At 38.2% G+C, this 10,041-nt stretch overlaps 1 protein-coding gene across 6 annotated transcripts in view; it reads right to left on the minus strand.

Annotated features, from left to right (window-relative positions):
• The window catches only part of LOC117402376 (microtubule-associated protein RP/EB family member 3-like), a 44,204-nt gene extending 34,419 nt beyond the window's left edge, over positions 1 to 9,785 (minus strand). For 2 of the 6 annotated variants that reach the window (XM_034003453.3, XM_034003451.3), the window contains exon 1: positions 9,637 to 9,785. The gene's annotated coding sequence lies outside the window, so the exon portion shown is untranslated. Of the gene's footprint in view, positions 1 to 3,433; positions 3,543 to 9,636 lie in introns of all 6 variants that reach the window. The other 4 variants (XM_034003449.3, XM_034003455.3, XM_059023701.1 and 1 more) reach the window with 3 other exon arrangements.
• Between the last annotated feature and the right edge of the window lie 256 nt (positions 9,786 to 10,041).

Here is a 10,041-nt window from a genome sequence, read left to right on the forward strand (position 1 = left end):
GCAGCTGGCACCAGCTATATCTTCAGCGGGTCTCCATAGGATGAGCGAAGGCAGCCCGGTGTTACGCAGAATTCTGTATCCCCTTAGATTTGACGCCTGCGTAGATCAAGGTCGCTATATGTGAACGCTTAACGTTTCTGAACAGTTTAATTTACAAGTAATAAAATTAAAATGTGTTTTAAAAGAAAAATACAGTTTTATAAGGTTACTTTTAATCAAGTGTTTTGTGTATTGAGCAACGCAGGAGGCTGAGCGTACTGTAGAAAATCAGTGGTGATAAATGTGCCGTTTTATTTTGCTACAGAATTAGTTTGGTCGTGTTTTCAATATTTGTTGCAAACTGCAGCAGAACTCAATGGCAGTGCTTGAGACCACAGCAGGACTCGGGCACAGGAATATCGTGCATCCACGACCAGCTTTGAAAAATTGCATCTGCACAAGCATGGAATCATGCGGGGATACAGAATTCTGCGTAACACCAGGAACGTCTTGCTTTGAGACGGTCAAAGCGGAGAAACAGAAAATAGTTAACTGAAGGTACTCCGGTACTGAAACATTGGCTAAATATAAATGTGTTTCTTTTAAAGAGATTCCAAATGTGCGGTTTATTTCTTTTTTTTCCTTTTATGAAACTTTAACCTTGCAGCTGCTTATCCGGCGATTTCGACGTGCTGCACAGGCTAGTCACAATGTGTGCACTACTCACTGTTGTCTTTTCCATGGCAAAAATGCTAATGTTTTCAGGGCCGAAATAATTCAGTGCAATTCATGTGTTAAAAGAGCACAACTGTCTCTTGGTCGTTTTGGCAGTACAACATCATAATGGAAAAAAAAGTACAATACAGTACAATAATCATGGGATTATATACAGCACTGTCTATTCCTACAATGCATCTTGCATTGAGAAAGCAACATGTTTGGAATAGGAATAAAGGAAATGATTATGTAATACAGTTCACGTGCAGTCATCTTTTGGCAAGTTGCATCATCAGAATCATATCATTATGTACACTATTACAACACCGTATGTTAAAATATTGCCCTTAATCCACAAAACCAACAAAATACATCCAATGTAGTTTATATTTTACATATTTGTAGTGTTCTGTGGAACACAGGCAATCGTTTATCCTGGAAAAAATTAAATACAGTACCTGAAAGCAGATACACATTTATCATGTTTCCCACACAGCACTACTTGTGGTCTGCTCTATTTATATTGTGATTTAGACAGACACCGCCTGGTTTCAATAAGCGCTAGCGTGGAGTAGTGGTTAGGGCTCTGGACTCTTGACCGGAGGGTTGTGGGTTCAATCCCCAGTGGGGGACACTGCTGTTGTACCCTTGAGCAAGGTACTTTACCTAGATTGCTCCAGTAAAAAAACCCAACTGTAAAAATGGGTAATTGTATGTAAAAATAATGTGATATCTGTATAATGTGAAATAATGTATAATGTGATATCTTGTAACAATTGTAAGTCGCCCTGGATAAGGGCGTCTGCTAAGAAATAAATAATAATAATAATAATAATAATAAGCCCCGCGGCAGTCATTTTGGCGGTTTTTAGTTTTAAAATCTAATTTTCTCCAGTTGTGTAACGCATATGGGGCTGCGCGTTCATGTACCTTTCTGTCCGTATGTATTAAATAGCATGAACCACGGGACTGCAGAAATAAAGGAGATATATTACTTTATACCTAAAAGCACCAGGAGCAGTCACACTGATGGCCACACAGAAAACAATTCCATTGTAATTATACAGAACAGTATTCTACTTTATTATTTTTATTTACCATTCCGCAATGTGTTTAGCTGTAATTAGATTAGTCTCTACTATCTGCCTGAGTGAATGAATGAGAGTCTATTGTTTTTCAGTCAGCCTTTTCAAAGGCTGGCGCCTGCTTGCCACCGGTGCTGTTTTGGTCAGTCAATTAGCATCGGGACTAGTGAAAATAAATACCAGAGGCCGTGGAGTTTCACAACGCAAGAAAATATGGAGATGAAAATTCACACGAAAATAAAACATTTTGAACATCCAAGAACAACATGGATTGAACTCTTAGCATCTGAGCTGAAATTACCAAGCTACAAGAAACAGTAGCAAATAGTGAAAACGTTTGGTTAGTACAGTAACGCTGCCCCTGCTTCTAAGCTGAGTTCAGGCATGCCATTTGCTGGCTCCCACGAGTTGCCCAGTCTACCTGCATCCCGTCGGTATTCCAGCGATTTCTGGAGAAAGCTCCTCTGTGTCTCACAACTCTAGTGAAACCCTCCCACACGCACCGAGGATGACTGGCTGACAGTGCGCTCTTCCTGTAAAACTGTAGGAATGCAGCATTTAGCCATATCCTTTTGTATTAGTGTGATCTGGTGTTTTGAGCAAAAGGACCAAGAGCTAGGGAACAGTAGCCCATCCATGGATTTGTAAACTAATCAACCCTGCGAAATAGAGTACACTGTCCCCCAATGTAAAACTGGAAGCATATACAGTAAGATGTTTACCAAGCAAACAGGATGCTGCATATTAGATGTGTTCATAAATAAAACCATCTAAAAATAGGTGTTTCTGTGAACAAAACAAAGCATCCCTGGTAGCATAACCAAAGGGGTATTTCAGCATTGATAACAATCCCCTATGCAAAGTGTTATGAGGAGTGGTTTCTATTTGCAGTCTTCAAACCCTCATACAAAGATTAATTTGATGCTGGACATTTAATGCTGGGGCTTGCGAGTAGTCTTTAGTTGTCCGTCCCCCTACCCCATATTGCATTATTATTATTATTATTATTATTATTATTATTATTTGTTTTTTTAGCAGACGCCTTTATCCAAGGCGACTTACAGAGACTAGGGAGTCACTTACAATTACGTCTCACCTGAAAGACGGAGCACAAGGAGGTTAAGTGACTTGCTCAGGGTCACACAGTGAGTCAGTGGCTGAGGTGGGATTTGAACCGGGGACCTCCTGGTTACAAGCACTTTACTTTAACCACTGGACCACACAGCTTCCCATATTAAATTGATTACATCAGTTTATGCATATACAGTAGTAATTAAATATATTACCATATTTGCTCGAGTACAAGTCGAAAAATGTACCCCAAAACACAATCCTGAAGTTGCAGGGGTCGACTAATACACAAGCAAAAACCCCCTTATGTCAGCAAACCTTAATGTCTGCAAATCATGGCCAGTGTGTGGTTACTGCAATCCCCGTCTGTATCTAGCAGGGTTTAAGACACAGGGGAGCCCTGAGGTAGGCATGCATTCAGTGCGCAAGGCAAGTTCACATGCAGTACTTAGACACGCACCTGCACCACCGCCACTGTCGCTCTACACTCCCGATTCTGTATTTTCAAAAGTTGACAGGTATGTAATAATAATAATAATAATAATAATAATAATAATAACAATAATAATAATAATAATTACCTTTCCTATTGCGTGACTCTGCAGCATAGTGCTTCCGTGGGAATCAGCAGCACCTCCATTGTCGTGTGCAAATCCGTGTTGCCCTTGTTGCCACAGCAGCTTCTAATTTCTCTCAAATCAAAACGCAAACATCTCAAGATTTGGCAAAAATGATTCTGCAACAGAATCTGTCTAATTATATATATATATATATATATATATATATATATATATATATATATATATATATATATACATATACACACACACACAGACGTGCTCAAATTTGTTGGTACCCCTCCACAAAAGACGAATGCACAATTTTCTCTGAAATAACTTGAAACTGACAAAAGTAATTGGCATCCACCATTGTTTATTCCATATTTAATAGAAATCAGACTTTGCTTTTGATTTTTTATTCAACATAATATTGTAAATAAGAAAACAAATGAAAATGGCATGGACAAAAATGATGGGACCGCTAACCTAATATTTTGTTGCACAACCTTTAGAGGCAATCACTGCAATCAAACGTTTTCTGTAGCTCTCAATGAGACTTCTGCACCTGTTAACAGGTAGTTTGGCCCACTCTTCCTGAGCAAACTGCTCCAGCTGTCTCAGGTTTGATGGGTGCCTTCTCCAGACTGCAAGTTTCAGCTCTTTCCATAGATGTTCGATAGGATTCAGATCAGGACTCATAGAAGGCCACTTCAGAATAGTCCAATGTTTTGTTCTTATCCATTCTTGGGTGCTTTTAGCTGTGTGTTTTGGGTCATTATCCTGTTGGAGGACCCATGACCTGCAACTGAGACACAGCTTTCTGACACTGGGCAGTACGTTTCGCTCCAGAATGCCTTGATAGTCTTGAGATTTCATTGTGCCCTGCACAGATTCAAGCCTCCTCCATGTTTCACTGTAGGTATGGTGTTCTTTTCTTTGAAAGCTTCATTTTTTCGTCTGTGAACATAGAGCTGATGTGACTTGCCAAAAAGCTCCAGTTTTGACTCATCTGTCCAAAGGACATTCTCCCAGAAGGATTGTGGCTTGTCAATATGTATTTTAGCAAATTCCAGTCTGGCTTTTTTATGTTTTTCTTTCAAAAGTGGAGTCCTCCTGGGTCTTCTTCCATGGAGCCCACTTTCGCTCAAAAAGCGACGGATGGTGCGATCAGAAACTGACGTACCTTCACCTTGGAGTTCAGCTTGTATCTCTTTGGCAGTTATCCTTGGTTCTTTTTCTACCATTCGCACTATCCTTCTGTTCACTCTGGGTCGATTTTCCTCTTGCGGCCGCGCCCAGGGAGGTTGGCTACAGTTCCATGGACCTTAAACTTCTTAATAATATTTGCAACTGTTGTCACAGGAACATCAAGCTGCTTGGAGATGGTCTTGTAGCCTTTACCTTTACCATGCTTGTCTATTATTTTCTTTCTGATCTCCTCAGACAACTCTCTCCTTTGCTTTCTCTGGTCCATGTTCAGTGTGGTGCACACAATGATACCAAACAGCACAGTGACTACTTTTCTCCATTTAAATAGGCTGAATGACTGATTACAAGATTGGAGACATGTGTGATACTAATTAAAGAAACTAATTAGTTTGAAATATCACTATAATCCAATTATTTATTATCTTTTCTAAGGGGTACCAACAAATGTGTCCAGGCCATTTTAGAATATCTTTGTAGAATAAGCAATAATTCATCTCTTTTCACAGCTTCTTTGCTTTATTCTATGACATACCAAAGGCATGCAAGTATACATGATAAAATAGCTTTTAATTTCATCACTTTTCAGGAGGAATGAAGCATTATTTCAATGAGCTGTAAGGGTACCAACAAATTTGAGCACGTCTGTATATATAAAATAATCCCAGGTTTGTTTACATCTAGGAGCTGTCATGTAAAACACAGACACAGTTTCCTTGAATTACAGCCAGACCACACCATCTCCCACATTCCACTGAATTACATACTTTCGTGTGGGCTAGTGTGGAACATTAATAATAACAATAAGTTATAGCTGACACAGTTCTGACCTGTAGTTTTCAATTATCCGTTTTGCTATCAGTGAAGTACACATGCTTTTTGACACAGTGGGTGTTCCGTAGTAGGAGGAGGACTGGAACGAGGACGGCGCTCGTCCTCTGCTGTAGCTGTTATTATTTTATTTACTAGTTGGGTTCTACAGTGAGATTAATATTCTATATTGCTGAGTTTGAATCATGGAGTACCTGGACTGTAAAATAACTGTTCTGTAAACTCCATAAAACAAGAAAACCAGTAAATGCAGCCAGTGTACTTCACTCGCCGGTGTGTGTGTCATCCTTTCATCCACGCGGCTGCACAGAAGGTAAACAAGCGCCCATGGCCTTACAGTAGGAAGGAAGTGGGTGTGGGACGTGTATACTAAAATTATACTATTGTAGTCTGTACCAGTTGTGGGTCAAAGCAAAATCAAAAAAAAAAAAAGTTGTTTAAACTCAACCAATCAAGAGAAAAAAAAATTAAAAAGTTATCACTGTCCACAGCAGTTTAGTAACAAGAGTTTTGTCCATGGCTTATATCTGAATTGTGTTAAGGAACATGTGATAGTGTTCTATTTGTTTTAATTTAAGCAATGACTGGCACTTTCTTACAATCTGCCCAGCATTACTGAAAACCTACTCACTGGGACTGGCGTTGCATGCTTAATACTTCTGACCAAAGATACAACTTTTTGAATGATCTTGGTTGTTTTTCTTACTTTTTACTCTGGGGTAGTTCAAATGAATAAATGCAGATTTTGTTTGAAGTTTTGTTGGGTGTCATCTCCAGAGGTCGCTTTTACACAGAATTCTGCATCATATACGCAGGACATTTTAATGAAACACAAAACAATAACAGCAGTGCGTTTCTAAAACGCAGATGTAAAAGACAACATTTCCCCTTTTCATCCCTATCCAATAATGTTATTTATATTACTAAGTAGTTTTATGCAACGCAACAGTAAAAACTGTTCCACTGCTCCCTGCATCCTCTTAAAAAAAAAAAAAAAAAGAAAAAAACAGCCGAGGTCTCAGTATCCCATATAGCACTGCACACGTCCCTGGTATTAGACAGACTCAGTAATCTGTATCCAAGCATCTTACTGTTCACTCTCAGCCAAGAATTTGGACAAGTAAAACACATAAAATCAAAAATCAAAGTTTTAAGACCATGGATGAGGCCTGCAGGGTTTTTTATTGAGAACTATTCCGACATCTTTCCTGCTGTCACAAAAATTGCAGCAACTGCTGTTACTATACCTGTATCTTGTGTACCAGCAGAATGGGGTTTTAGCTGTCAGAACACCAGCAAACACTCTTGTTTATGTGAGGATCAGCTAAAACTTATGACAGTTTCAATGGAAGCTCCTGAGAATTATTAAGACTTTGATTTGGAAAGAGCAAGTCATTTTTGACTTGTGCACTAAAAAAATTTTTTAAAGAACCTTTAAACAGCAAAACTGTAAACAGTTGTGATGTGGACAGCTTCCCGCAGAGACATTGGTACATGTTCTACAACACTGATTTTCAAAAGAAAACGTTTCATGGTAAACTTGTCTTTATGTCTATTTCTACTACCATTATTTATACTGTGTACTGTTTTGCATGTTAACTTTGTTAATCTGAAATAGTTACACTGGAAAACAATATAAATATGTTGATGCAACATGTAAAAACGCTCATGTTATGGTTAAAAACACCGATTTTGAGATGCTATGCTTTTTACAAATGCACATTTTAAAGGCTAGCACGAGCTCTGAATCTCATTAAATGGTCACGCAAATTAGTTGTGTTACCGGAGTATCTAAAACATTACTTTCTTTACTTTTCTTTATCTTACTTTAGAAAATAATTGCCAAACATCGAAAGGAATTGTAGCTCGGTTGATACAGTATTTGTAATTCTAGCACAATGCTCTTATCTTGCTCTGTTAATCTGAAGACTCCTGCACAGATGCAATCCCATCAGTAAACACTCACAGGGGGCGGGGCAGGGGGGAGCAGGTGAGCTCAATCGCATGCAGAGTCAGTGAGTCAGACCTGAGGGGAGCAGAGTTGTTCTGCGCTTAATGCAACAAATATTGGCCGATTCTAAATGTAATAAAAAATAAAAGCTTTCCTTTTCTAAACCCTTTACACAAAACCGATGCACAGGCTTGTCTATCGATAGTTGTCAAACGATACGATGCATCGATAAATCCAAAATACCAGTTGCCTTCAGAACAGTCCCCATTATTTAATTAACGTAAACCTGCTTTCAACCAAAACCATATGTCTGTGTCGGACAAACTTCCTTTGCAGTTTAGGTGATACTGTACTGTAAGGCAGAATGTATGACTATAGACCACAGAATATATTTCAGAATATTAAACATCTAAAATGATCATTTTATTGATGATGATGATGTTATATTAATTAGTGTATTCATTGATAAAAGTAAAACAATTAGTAAAAAGTCTCAATAAGAATAAATTACTCATTTATTTGGTACAGAAAACGCATAAAAGGAAAGCTGTAAATCACCAAGCAAATAGTCTGTTTAATGACTATTGACACAATTACAATTGAATATTTATAAGCCCAGAAGGTTAAACCAAAGTCGCGCTTCTTCATGCCATTTGCAGAATGTCAAAAAAACGTACATTATAGAAACGTTGTATGTGGTACCTCAACTGGTTTACAAGCTCTTATATTATATAATACACAAGAATAAATAAATGTCCATTAGATCTGACAAGAAGACCATATGCAAAATACAAACTCTGATTACAAAGTGTAGTAAAAGTGTAGTAGAAGAGTGCACCACAATCCGACAGACCGCATTAACAGTAGGGTATCATAAACTTATAGAAAAATAAATAATTAACAGGACATTGAAAAACACCAATACTATCTTGGTTGTTTTTCTTACTTTTTACTCTGGGGTAGTTCAAATGAATAAATGCAGATTTTGTTTGAAGTTTTGTTGGGTGTCAACAACACCAATACTATATCAATGTTTAGATGTCAACCTGTGACGTTTATGTTTTGTGTTTATGATAAGTCATCATTACAACCTGACACGCAAATGCAGCATAAACTATAAAGAACCATCGTCACCGACATTAACCCTTTGACATTAGCATTATGCTTGTATTACAGGCCCATTAAACACACACAGGCCCAACTAACTACACTTGCAAGCATGATAAAGCAGAAGGTGGCAATCAATCCTTTGCAAAACATCTTACCCTGCATTTGTTATCAATAACTCGTTAAAAAGCCAAATACTGATTTTTAAATGCGCAAATAATTGCTGGCCAAAACTGTAATCACCCCGCAATGAATATTCTAAAATAAGGTTAAATATAAAACTTGTTAGTTATTTACAGTACAGTTTACTCTATGACATTTATTTATTTACTGTAGTACCGTTCTAAATAGTTTTAGAAACTGATAATGTATATAAAAAAAACAAAAACTTTTACATTATGTTGTAAAATACAATTACTGTATATAGCCTAAACACAAAACGAGGTGTTTTCAACAGATAGCAGTATTTCAATACATTTAACAAACGACAAGTTGCACTTTTTCAGTAGCATCATCACTGAAATCTAACTTAGTTAAAATGCAAATGATTACTGCAGCAGATACGGGTTTTGACCAGAAAAGGCATACTTTGCATTCTTTATCATGTCATGGTATTACATAAACGTGATTTTGTAGTCCACACTCACAGATAAACAAAAAAACTATGATAATTGAATACAAAATTACAAACAGAGAAAAATACCACAGGATTCTGTAACAAGTTAGCATTAGAATCAGACCGACCCCCTTCGGCCACTGCACTAACGTCACAGACCTGGGCGGCTGGACAGCACATAACATAACCTATGTGAATTACAAGAAATAACGACATTATCATTCTATAATGACAGCGACAGCAAACAAATCACCTGCGCAACAACGTACAAAGATGTTTCTATTAACCGACCCTCATCTGCAGACCTCTGGAAATCGCACTTACAGCAAGTAACATTTTTATTGAATGAGGAAAAAAAAACTGCCGCTTTACTGAACAAGCTGCTAAGGTAACGTGTGGAACATGAATATATATATATGCCCCATTCAGACAAGTGACAATATGAAAATGATGTGCTTAAAAAAAACAGGTAATTCCCCACTATGTTTTTCTTCAACTGCTTGTTTTACTCACTGTGTTGCAAGGCTCCTCTTTCTCAGACGCTGTATTTCTTAGTGCGCAGTCTTCCCAGTGTCTTACTCTGCCGTTGCTAGCTTCATGCCGTAGTCCTGTTTTTTTTCCAGCAGGCCGCACCCACCGCCGTGCTGCTTCTTCCAACCAGCCCAGCGCTGCGTTACAGTGCAGTGCGCATGCGCACACGAGCGAGCCTGGCTCGCTTTACGAAGCTGCATGCTTGTGTTCACCATGTTGGCTCCCATTGCCCATTATCGCGAGTTATACTCCTGACCTAATGAAGAGCCAAAATGGCATCAGTTTCAGAGTAAAAACTGTGTCATCGTGGTATAACCATATGCTCCAACAAACACGCACAGTGCGCACTATTATATTATGCTTGTAATGTGTATGGTAAGTCGTTAC

Source organism: Acipenser ruthenus, chromosome 5, assembly GCF_902713425.1.
Source record: "Acipenser ruthenus chromosome 5, fAciRut3.2 maternal haplotype, whole genome shotgun sequence".
Lineage (NCBI taxonomy): Eukaryota > Metazoa > Chordata > Actinopteri > Acipenseriformes > Acipenseridae > Acipenser > Acipenser ruthenus.